The sequence below is a fragment of the Ovis aries genome, chromosome 1 (assembly GCF_016772045.2).
Source record: "Ovis aries strain OAR_USU_Benz2616 breed Rambouillet chromosome 1, ARS-UI_Ramb_v3.0, whole genome shotgun sequence".
Classification (NCBI taxonomy): domain Eukaryota; kingdom Metazoa; phylum Chordata; class Mammalia; order Artiodactyla; family Bovidae; genus Ovis; species Ovis aries.
In genome coordinates this window covers 210,364,312-210,375,902 of record NC_056054.1, presented here as the reverse complement: position 1 = coordinate 210,375,902, position 11,591 = coordinate 210,364,312, and the positions used below count along the sequence as shown (strand labels likewise).

Sequence of the window (11,591 nt, the reverse complement as noted above, 5' to 3'; positions counted from 1 at the left end):
ACCAGATGTCATGATCTTCATTTTTTGAATGTTGAGCTTTAAGCCAGCTTTTTCACTCTCCTCTTTCACTTTCATCAAGAGGCTCTTTAGCTCTTCTTCACTTTCTGCCATAAGGGTGGTGCCATCTGCATATCTGAAATTATTGATATTTCTCCCGGCAATCTTGATTCCAGCTTGTGTTTCATTCAGCCTGGTGTTTATTTCACTTGATGTATGCTGCGTGTAAGTTAAATAAGCAGGGTGACAATATACAGCCTCGACGTACTCCTTTCCCAATTTGGAACCAGTCCATTGTTCCACATCTGGTTTTAACTGTTGTTTCTTGACCTGCATACAGATCTCTCAGGAGGCAGTTCAGGTGGTCTGGTATTCCCATCTCTTAAAGAACTTTCCACAGTTTGTTGTGATCTGTATAGTCACAGGCTTTGGCATGGTCAATAAAGCAGAAGTAGATGCTTTTCTGGAATTTTCTGCTTTTTCTGTGATCCAACAGATGTTGGCAATTTGATCTCTGGTTCCTTAAAGTTATAAAATATTGTGTCAGTTATATCTCAATTAAACTGAGAATAAAAAGAGGGAAAACAGTGCTGGGCAGGCTAAAACATGAATAGCATTTAAGATGGGAAGACTTTATATGGAAAAAATTTTAATAGACCAAGTCAGTAGGAGGTGATCAAAATATATGAGTTAAATAAACAATTGAATGGAAGGGCATGCAAAGAAGTAGAAGAGAAAGTTTCTTCTTTGATTGGCAGAATTTTACTTTAGTTATTCATTTCATCTTCAAGCAGTCTTTCAGAGGTATGTTCACATTTTGCAGATAAAGAGAGTGAAGAGGTTAAATCAAAGCACTTCATTAATATGTAACATGATTCTAACATAGCTGATAAAATTCTTCTAAAGCCATGACCCATGGAGCTGTCTTAGGCAGAGTTAAAAAAAATCAAAGGAAAACAAAACAACAATAAGCTAATGTATAAGCAAAAAAAGAAATAGTTTCACAATAACTGAATCTTGGATTTCTTGAATGCCACAAAGATGAATCCCTGTAATGGTCTGTGACTTCACCGTGCGCTTGTCTGTGAGCCTCGTCTCTCTCAGTGCTCCTGACCTAGTTTGTGGGCACTAGTTCCTCTCTGCCCTGCCCCCATGCTGAGTCTGCATTCGAAAGCCCCAGATAACTAGTCTTGAAGAGTAAGACTATCCCTGGACTTAGCTGGAAGACAAGCTAGAATCTGTTTTAATGGGTGAGCGGGGAGAGACTGTGAAAACTTTTGCATTTCTACTTTGGTCATAGTACACTTTTTAGTGCAGCTGTGATTGTGACTTGGATCTCTTTCCAAGATTTGCGTGTGTGTGTGTGTTTTACTTTCCTCCTCCATTTTGTCTGGGAAGAGCAGGGGAATGACATGAGAAAAGGCTGATTATCCCGGTCCTGCTTTCTTGATCTCTGCTGTACTAAAATACATAATCCCTAGCACTTAATAGAATACAAATGATTTAGAGTAATCTGTACTTCTCATTGTTTCTGTTTTACTTAGGTTAACCCAGCATATTCGGTTCCCTCAGCCTGGTACCCTCTCCCTGCTTGTCGTCTGGTGGATCCCTACTCATCCCTGAAAGCCTGGCTGATGAGTTGTCTTCTCTGTGATGCCTTTTCTTAGGACTCACAGAAAGCCACACATTTGTCTTTTTTAAATATAATTCTATTTGTCTCCCTTTGGCTGTGCTGGGTCTTTACTGCCGCATGGGCTACGCTCTAGTTGTGATGCTGGGGGCTTCTCACTGTGGGGGCTTGTCCTGTTGTGAAGCACAGGCTCTAGGTGCTTGGGCTCAGTAGTTGTGGCTCCTGGGCTCTAGAGCACAGGCTCAGTAGCTGTGGCACATGGGCCCAGATGCTCTATGGCCTGTGCGCCCTTCTCTGATCAGGGATCGAATCCATGTCTCCTGAAGGGTTTTTTTTTTTTTTTTTTTTAACCACTGAGCCACCGGGGAAGCCCCGTGCATCTTTAGTGTTGACTTATCACGACTTATTGTAATTATTGTTCACTCATTTGGCAACTCCAAGAAGGTGCTTCTCTAGGGTGGGGACTGCACCTTGTTCATCTACGCATTCTCCAGTGTCCAGCATGGCTCCTGACACTTAGTAGGTATGCAGACATTTTCTGAATCAGTAAAAATTTGCTTGGTGGTTCCTATATGTAGTGGAGGGTTGTGGACCCAAAGGAATGTTTTATCCTAGATCAGGAGAGAGATGCTGTATGTCCCTGAGCAGGGGATGACATGATAAAATTCATGGTTCAGAAATGGACGTGGCAAGTGGCAAGTGAGATTTTCAGATCTTGAGGGTAATTGCCAGTGGTTTTGATGTTCTTCCGTAGCTTTGGGGAAACAAATGGAACTGATGGGAAAGAAGCTTTTCTGGAACCTTCACAGAGGTAGCTGGTATTGATTCAGCAAGGAAAGGCTTTGGAGAAGACCCTCACACATTACCTCCCTCGGCCAGGCTCGGAGAATGGGAAGGAAGGAGCTCTTTTTTCCTGAATGATGTGCCAGGAACTCTGTATTGACCTGGCCTCTCCTTTTGATTTCTTGTGCTGTGTCTCCCTTCTGCTTCATGTATGTACTGGCGTACACTCCATGACTGAAGGTGCTATTGACAATGTCCAACTCTGCAACCCCATGGACTGTAGCCCACCAGGCCCCTCTGTGCATGGTATTTTCCCAGCAGGAATACTAGAGTGGGTTGCCATTTCCTTCTCCAGGAGGCCTTTCTGACCCAGGGACTGAACCCAGGTCTCCTGCATTATAGGCAGATTCTTTACCATCTGAGCCACCAGGGAAGCCCACTGCTGACAGTACGGTCTGACCTATCTTATAGTTACAACTCCACAAATTTTCTTACTACAAAACTAGTTTTTTGTAATTGGCTCCATTTGACACAATAATTTCAGCCATCCCATGAGGACTCTTTAGAGTCTCTAGAGCTGGATTGCTGTCACCTGGATCATCACACATGAGTCTTGCCAGCCTGTCATGGCACATTCTAGAGTTCTGTCTTTTCAGGTGAAACCACCAAGGCAAAATTTATAGATGATGAAACAGAGAAAACTGAGATTCAGTGATGTTAAATGATTGCTTAAGGTTGTATAGCTCTAGGAGAAACCCCAGATTTAAAAAACACATTTCAGGAGAAACTGGAAAAAGGGATACCAGTGAAAAAATGGTGAGGTTAGGATTGTTTAGGGTTATTTAAAACTCAAGAAAGTGTCTGCATGTCTACTACTCAGTATGTGCTGAATGATGCCAAGCACTGAAGCCGCTCGAGAAAATTCTAGGACTTAAGAGTTTTTGTTTGACAGAATTAACTCTCTTGGGCAGGAATTATAGTTTGTTCAGTATTAATGGCCTTAATTTACACAATTTGGGGTTGGTTTTTAGCTGGATGATATTGTTTGCAAATGTGTAGTTTCCTTCAGATTAAAACATTAACATGACATAATATGATCTTAAGTTCCAATTTGCACATCATTTATCTGAGCATTTATTTATAAAGATGAAAGATTCAGTCTGGGTAATCAAGCTTTTATGGGCTATCATTATGTGTTACATGTGTTCTAGGGGATAAAGATACATCAAAGATCTAGACCCTGTCCTCAAGGAGCTAATGGTTCAGAGGAGGGTCAGAAACTTTTCCTGTGGTTGTAGCAGTGACAGGGTTATCCACAGAGAGCTTAGAGAAGTGTGGAGGAGGTGGAAATAGCCCTACTGGGAAATCTGGGAGATAACTGAGTTATGTCTTGAAGAATGTATGAGAGTTATTTGGGTAAAGGAAGATGGAAAGAATGTCACATAGACGAGAACAGGGAGATATATGTAAACAGATGCTATTTTAACTTGAGTCATCAACCAAACTAACAGCGGAATGTTTTATCTACTTTGGAGAAGTCTTCATTCACTTCTAATTATATAGTTTATATGTTCAGGAAAACCTCTTTTTCCCTTATTTCTCTGATCTGGGTGCCTTTGCTCTTGCCCTTTCATTCTATTCGTATTAGATGTACATCATCAATTCTCTTCAATAGGGAAGATAATATTATAACCAGGAAAAAAAATAAAGCCAACATTGATTAAAATTTCATGCTGAAAGGATTTGAGGCAGTTTGTTTCAGATTCATGTAAATTGAATGTATAGAAATGATGTACCACAATGTCCAATGTGAAAAGTCAACGGGAAAATGCTTAGGCTTAGGTTTTGCATCTGATATTAAGTTATTTCTGTTTTGTGGCTTACCCACTTCCCAAAGCTCATATTCCACAATAAGTTGACTATGACTTTCAATACGAGCAGCTACAATTTTAGAGACACCCATAGCGTTTTGAATTCAGATAGATGTGACTTGTAATCAGTTTTAATTCACTTCTGTTTTAACTTTGAACTTATAGCTTCTCTGAAATTGAGTTTCCCTATTCATAGAGAGAGAAATACTTAAGTCTGTTTGGGATTAAATGAAATCTTAGTAATGTTAAGTACACTACCTGGAACATAATAGGTGATGAATGAATTTATATTTGCTACCCTGATTCCCTCGAGTATCATATTGCTTAGGGAATAAGTACATAACCTCCAGAGTGTCCAACTTCATAGTCAAAAGTACAAATTAGTCACCAGGGTGAAAAGCTCAATTTCTCTGTTGGTCAGTAAGAGCAGAAAGTTTAGAAGTCCAGTCTGCCCTCTCCAATGACTCAGTTCTTTCTCAGTTATATATACAGATATTTTCTGGGTTTGTCAATTTCTCACAGACCATCTGGTCCAGCTTTGTCCTGTTGTGACATGCTTGCCTGGTGGCTGTGGATGTCGGCTAAAGCTAGCATGATGACACTGAATGTGAAGCGGAGGAGGCCTGTGAGGCTGTCAGCTGATCAAGTGGCAGTGGCACCCTGGGAGGCATTGCCCCTGTAATAACTGCAGTGCTTCCGTCGGGGGAGGGGTGCTTCCTCGGTGTTCCTGGCACCTCTCTCACCAAAGCAGAGAGACAACCAACCAACCAACCAAGCTCAATTTTCCTCCTCACTAAATAAACAATAAATTGTTAAAATATTTTGGTGGGCAAACAAGGTGCTGTAGTAGTTGCTTGGTCCCCCATAGCTCATGGCATTCTAGGGCAGCATAATTCTATTTAGCAGGGCTGAGAATCTGTCTCTCGTCTCTCAGAGGAGAACCAAGTGCTAAGATGGTAGGGCTTTTCAGCTACATGAAGCCCCTCCCTTAGCGTGTTCAAGGATTGGGATTCAATAGCAAAATTTCCTGGCAGGACCTTGACTTCATCTTTATCTTGCCAGCCCAGGGGTTATACTTGGAGAAGCACTAGTTCTTCCCTTGGCAGAACTGGAGCTGGGGTCCAATCCTGGGGGGTTGCAGTTGGTATGATATGGTGAGCTTAAACGATAACTCACCAGAGTTCATGGTTGGGGAGATTTTGTCTCTCCCCTGGTACAGTTGGTGAGGGTGGGGGCCGTGCCTTGTGGGTGACTGAAATTGATTACTTTAAGTGCCCAGCAGTGACTGGTTACTGTGGCTATATGTGGGTGACTGATTCCTTTTCTAAGAAGCCAGCTTGCAAGTAACCACGGATAAGGGAACCCCTACTACTTTCACGTACATAAAATACTGACACATATATAAATACATGTACATAAAATATTGGTGTTACAGTTTTATATTAAAACTAGAATTGCTTGGTTCCATTTTGTTAGCCACTAAATATAAAATTTATTTTCCCCCCTTTAGGCAAAATATAACTGGGGGCTGTAGGAGTTTCCTTGGCATCCTGATTTTGATCCCTAAGCTTGTAGTAGGACCTTGGAAGCTGCAATGGTAATAGATCTGATACTAATTTCATAGCATCTTCAATAAATATATAGAGGCAAGACCATGTGGACTTTAAGGTAGTCCATCCCTCCACTCATTCATTCATAAAACCTATATTTACTCAAGATCTGTAGATTACTTGGAGCAGACTTATGGACAAATACTACTTGAAGAATTAATAGTCTGCTTTGCAGAGAAAGGAAGTTGAGCCCACAACTGTAACCAATATAGTAATACATGCTGCAACAGAAACAACTGCGAAGTTCTCCTGGAGTATAGAGGTGGGAGTAACTCATGTGGTCCTGAATAACTGGGGACCACTTCTCAGTGGATATGCTATTCAAGTTAGGCCTTGAAATGTGAATAGGAGTGAAGAATTCTCTGCAAAGGCAGCATAATTTGTGCAAAGGTCTGGATGCTGGGAAATTGAGGATTTAGCTTTCCAGTCATTATAGTCAAGGAAGACAAGTATGAAACTGGTTGAAAATGGGTGTTGGGTTAGCCAACCTGGAGGGCCTACCATGGTAGGCATTGTTATTCCTATGGAGATGACACAGAGTTCAGGAGGCTGTTAACTTTCTTCTGGCCTCATAGTGGTTGTCACAGCTGGATTCCAAGCTCACTTAATCTAACTCAAAAATCTACATGGGTTCCAGTACTCCACATAGTCCTCTTCTCAAAATTTTAGAGTTTAATTCAATTCAGTCTGTCTACTGAGCATGTACTAATACTCAAAACACTGTATTGGGATCACAAATGGACACATAGATAAACAAAATATTGTTCCTGCTTTCCAGGAATCAATCACCTTGATGGAAAGAGATGTTCACATATCATCTATTCAAGGTAGATCTTGATGACTAATGTCACTGGGGCACATGCAATAAGTTGTGGGCTGGGGAGGGAGAAAGGAATTCTGCCTCCATGAATCTGAGAAAGCTCCCTGGAGGAGGAGAGATTTTATCTGGATCATCTGTTTGTAAACATTTATTTTATGAAAATTGTGGTTTTTGTTTTTTAAACCTTAGTTAACTTTAACATCATGTCTTAGCTCATTTCAGGTATAAATACTGAGTGAGTAGCCATTCCCGTCTCCAGGGGATTTTCCCAGCCCAGGGATTGAACCTGGATCTCCTGCATTTCAGGCAGATTCTTTACTGTCTGAGCCACCAGGGAAGCCCTTAACTTTTACATCTTGTCTGGGGTTATTTCGGGTATAGTTTGTGTCTGGAAACTAATGCAGAGACATAATCTTTGAAAATAAATCAACTGACCACATTTTCTGTTTTTATTTTAATATCTCCAAAAAACTTCATGATATTATACTTTAAGCCAAAATGATATCTAGTCTACCAGATTAAAATTCATGAAGTAAAACATTCTAAAACAGTAATGAACACAAGGCAATTTAATATAAGTGTAACCCATTATATATTTTCCTAAACAAGTTAGAGTATCAGGTTGCATTCCATAAAGAAAAGTTTTTATATTTAATTACACAGGGATAAAATGACAGAGGAACCATTTTTTTTACCCCAACACCTAAGATAAAGTAATGTATTGTTCTTTCAGTGGGAGAAAAATTAGTTATAATGAACTTGTAATGGAAGTGAAGTGAGAATATTTTAATTAAAGAACTTAGCAAAAAAAAAAATCAAAAGATAAAAAAGCAAAGGACGTGATCAGAATGTTCACAAAAGAGGCAAAACAAGTGGCTAAAGGCATGTAAAAAATTGAGCAATAGAGAAATGCATGGCAAAACAAGAAGCCGTTAGTTTATTTTTGTCTGTTAAATTAGTAAAGAATTAAAAAAGAGAAATCCTCTGGCAAGAATTTGGTAAGACTGGGAGCTCATATGCTTGTTGTAGGACTGCAAAGTGTTTTTATCTTCCCAGGAGCAATCAGATAGTATATATCAAGAACTGAAAAGCACAGTATTTAACCCAGTCATTCTGTATCTAGAAATAGAAATTCTCCTAAGGAAATAATTTGAAATGTGATGAAGATGAATGCACAAAGATATTTTATTACAGAATTAGTTACAATAAAAATGAAAATGCAAATATCCACTGATAGGGGAGTGGTTAAATACATTACAATATTACATGCTATAATGATCTAGCCATTAGGAAAAACATTTTGAAAATTTCATGATGTAATGGAATATGGGGAAATTCCAATGTAATGTTATATATATAAATAGTACCATTACAACTGTAAAAAAAATACTGTCTGGAAGGAAACATCAAAATGTTATTAATTCTTATTGAGTTGTGGCATTTGGCAAAAATTTTGTTTTATATATATTCTAAATTTTCTACTTTGAGTACGTGTGATATCTATGATAGAAAAGAATGATAACAAGCCTGGGCTCTGAGTCTGTCGGGTGAGACCAGTGTTCTTAAATTTCTCTGCGACACCAGACTTGCTGCCAAGCCTCATAGGCAGATGACAGTCGGGGCTTGAAGGTGTCTGTTCAGAACTTTCTGCTGGGGAGGCAGTGGCTGCTGCCATTCATCTTTAGACATCTGCCACCACAGGTTCTTGAAGAAATCCTCCGAGGATCGCTTATTTGAAAGGCGAGGCAAGACAGTCTATGGCAGCCACTACTGAGACCTCTCCTGTTTCTCCCTGCAGTTCGCGTGGTGGCTCTCCTGGTCTGGCCCAGCAGTGGAGCAGAGCTGTGTGCAGTGAGCTTGGGACACAAAAGCGCTGTGAGGTCTCTGTGCTGTTTTAGAAGAGAGCTTTGCAGAGTGTCAGCACATATAGCTGGAGGAGGTCATTAGCATCTTGATGTGACTATTGCGTCCTGGAAGAGCCCTGCATCCCACCAGCAGGCAAACTTGGGGCTGGCTCTGAGCAGACGATGCTCCAGGGAGGTCAGACAGCCCAGGAGCTGTGACAGGGAAGCAGACCTAGCATGGGCAGCCTTGACTTCCCTACGTTACCCAACCCTCCCAAGTCAGTCCCCGACAACTGTCTTCCCATGTCCATCAGGCCAATGCAGTGGGTCCAAGTTCAGTTCAGAAGCAAAACAAACCTTCTTTGATCAAATAATGGCCAAGTTGGAGCTCTCTCTCTAAAGCACGATGTCTCCTTGCAGGCAGTAGGTGGGGTTGCTTTAGAGTAATTGTGTGTGTGTGTGTGTGTGTGTGTGTGTGTGTGTGTGTGTGTGGTGGGGGATGGGGCGAATTCTCTCAGTGCCCAGTGCAGGCTCTCTGCACATGGCCCCCTGAGCTGAGGCGAACCAGGCACAGATGTTTCACATGAGGAACTGAAATCACTGGTGCTGAGGTGCCCTGTAAGCAAGTGAAACTAGACAAAGACCAAAGGAAAAGAAAAAAGGTTAGATAGAGTTCATTTTATTACCCAGGTTCTATTTTTATTTTCCGGGAATTCTTAGTGGGCTTGGCGGGTGACAGCAAGTCTCGAGTCTGTGACTCCTCTCTAAATGGCATCAGCCAAGTTTGCTTGATAGGACTGGTTTTGTTCAATCTATTGAATCCATCCAGGCAGTTATAATAATAAGGATGGTCAGCACATATGCCAGGCCCTTTACCTATGGTATTTAATTTAACTGCATCTTTGCCATCATCCTATGGGGGCGATGTCATTATCCTCATCTCACTGGTAAGGAAATGGGTCTAAGTCCTAGTTATAAGACAGCAAATCTCAGATTCAAGGTCAAGTCCTTCCAGTTCCAAAGCCTAGCACACTTATAACCAGTACACTCATGTTTCCCAAACTTGTCGTTTTAAATGTGTCACTATTTTTACCAAAGCCATGTATCATTAATTTTTCTTTAAGTCAATTTCTTTTTGTTTTCCATTAAATTTAGCCTTATCCTAAGCAATAATGGATATGGAATCATGAGTTTAATATACCATGTGTGTGTGTTATGTGTATATTTCAAATGCTTAGACTTAAAAAGAAACACATAATTTCAACAGAGGTTTAATCCCTGAACCTTTTAAAATACTTGCAACAGCAGAAGATGTGTACCATTTGGGGAAAATACATTGAAGCTGCTTTCCTTAGACTGGACCAAAATTGCTAATAGGCTACTAACCAGTTGCTGTTCTTATTAGTAGTTTTATCTTCCTGCCTTTGGTAGAATCAGCCCAGTGCTAATTGCTTCTCGACGTACTTATCCCAAGGCAGATGGCTACTCAAAGGAAGCTGCCATCTCCTCTGGTTTTCCTTTCAGAGCTAGGATGTCCAGCATGTGCTGCACGAAGACACTCGCAGCCTTGCACGGGGGCCGTCCAACCTATGAACCAAGCATGTCAGGCCTTAAGAGATGATAACAGTGGGTCTGGTTCATTTGTAAGCAGCTCGATGAATTCCATTTAATACTCTAATTTGCAGTGTCATTTTGGGGAGGAGACTGGGAAGCCCCTAGGACCACTTTATTTTACTTTATTGTGTGGGACCTGGCAAGATAGCTGAATCCTGTCAGTCATGCACTCAGCCATGAAACAGTTATCTGTGAGAAAGTCTCTCAGGGAAAAATGAATATCACTTCACCTCTATGCTATACACGGATGACACTTTCACTATGGTAGTGCTCTGTGCAGACGATCTGAGGAAAATCTGGAAAGATGCAAACTTGCTGCAAACCTGTACAGAGCCTTGAACCAGGAATTGGTAGGCCTCAGTTCTTACACCAGCTCTTTTCACCTTCTCCGGGCCTCTGTTTCCTCCTCTGGAACAGTGCCTCCCTCACCAGGGTGCTGAAGCGTGCCCTGAGGATGTGGAAGTGAACAGTCATTAGAATCTCTCTGCTGAGGTAGCCACTGTGACTCATCTATGTCTAAAATCAGGGGCCAGAGCCACGGATTTTGTACTGTTTCCAGCCTGTGCACGTCACCCGGGCTTGTTGGTTAGATGAGTAAGATTGATGGTGGCACCTTCTGTGTTTATCAAGCTTCAGAAACTTGTCTGTGAGATTTGGCATTGGCCCTCGCACTGAGGCAGGAACAGGAGAGGAATGAAGGAGCAGCTAGGATAGGCCAGTTGTCTTCACCCTGAGGAAAATGGAAGGAAACCAGTGTGGCCAGGAAGGGAAACAGCACCAGAGATAACCACCAAATATGTTGGTCATTGGTCCAAAAAACCCAAAATGTGCTGAAAAATAGGCGGTTAAGCTCAGTTATTCCAAGACTCTGTATTCTGATGAGATGGCAGTAAGGAGTCATTTGACCTTTATTTGTGGCCATCCTGTCTGGAGAAATTTAACTTTGGTAACATGTTAACCCTGAACAGCCTCCTGATCTAGGCAATGATTTTAATAATAGCTACTATGCTTCTTCTAGGAATAGCTATATGTGAAGCCCTGTGACGGGAAAATTAGGTCTCTGAACTCCTCATTACCGTGCTTTCGGGTGGGCAGCATCACTGCCGTTTTACTGACGAGAAGAGGGGCGAAAGGTCCAACCCCATTTCTGAGGCGGCTTAATCAGCAGCAGAGCCAGCAGGCAGAGTTTGGTCTGACTCCCACACTCATGCTTGTTTATGCTACTTTTCTCTACACTCAGTAATTCTTCTGGAGGTGTTAAGGTTTAACCTGGCTTTTGTTGACCTGAGTCCAAGCCCTGACAGTCCATTAAGAGAACTAAGGAAAAACATGTCACTGAATAAGAAGTCTGAAGTTTATTACATTAGTTATCATACAAATAGATTTTGGAAATCACTTATCTAATTAACCATTATGATTATT

At 41.3% G+C, this 11,591-nt stretch overlaps 1 long non-coding RNA gene across 2 annotated transcripts in view; it reads left to right on the top strand.

Annotated features, from left to right (window-relative positions):
• The first annotated feature begins 567 nt into the window (after positions 1-567).
• The window catches only part of LOC121816904 (uncharacterized), a 289,186-nt gene continuing 278,162 nt past the window's right edge, over positions 568-11,591 (top strand). For both annotated transcript variants that reach the window (XR_009595011.1, XR_006056612.2), the window contains exon 1: positions 568-1,247. This is a non-coding gene — a long non-coding RNA (uncharacterized LOC121816904). The remainder of the gene's footprint in view (positions 1,248-11,591) is intronic.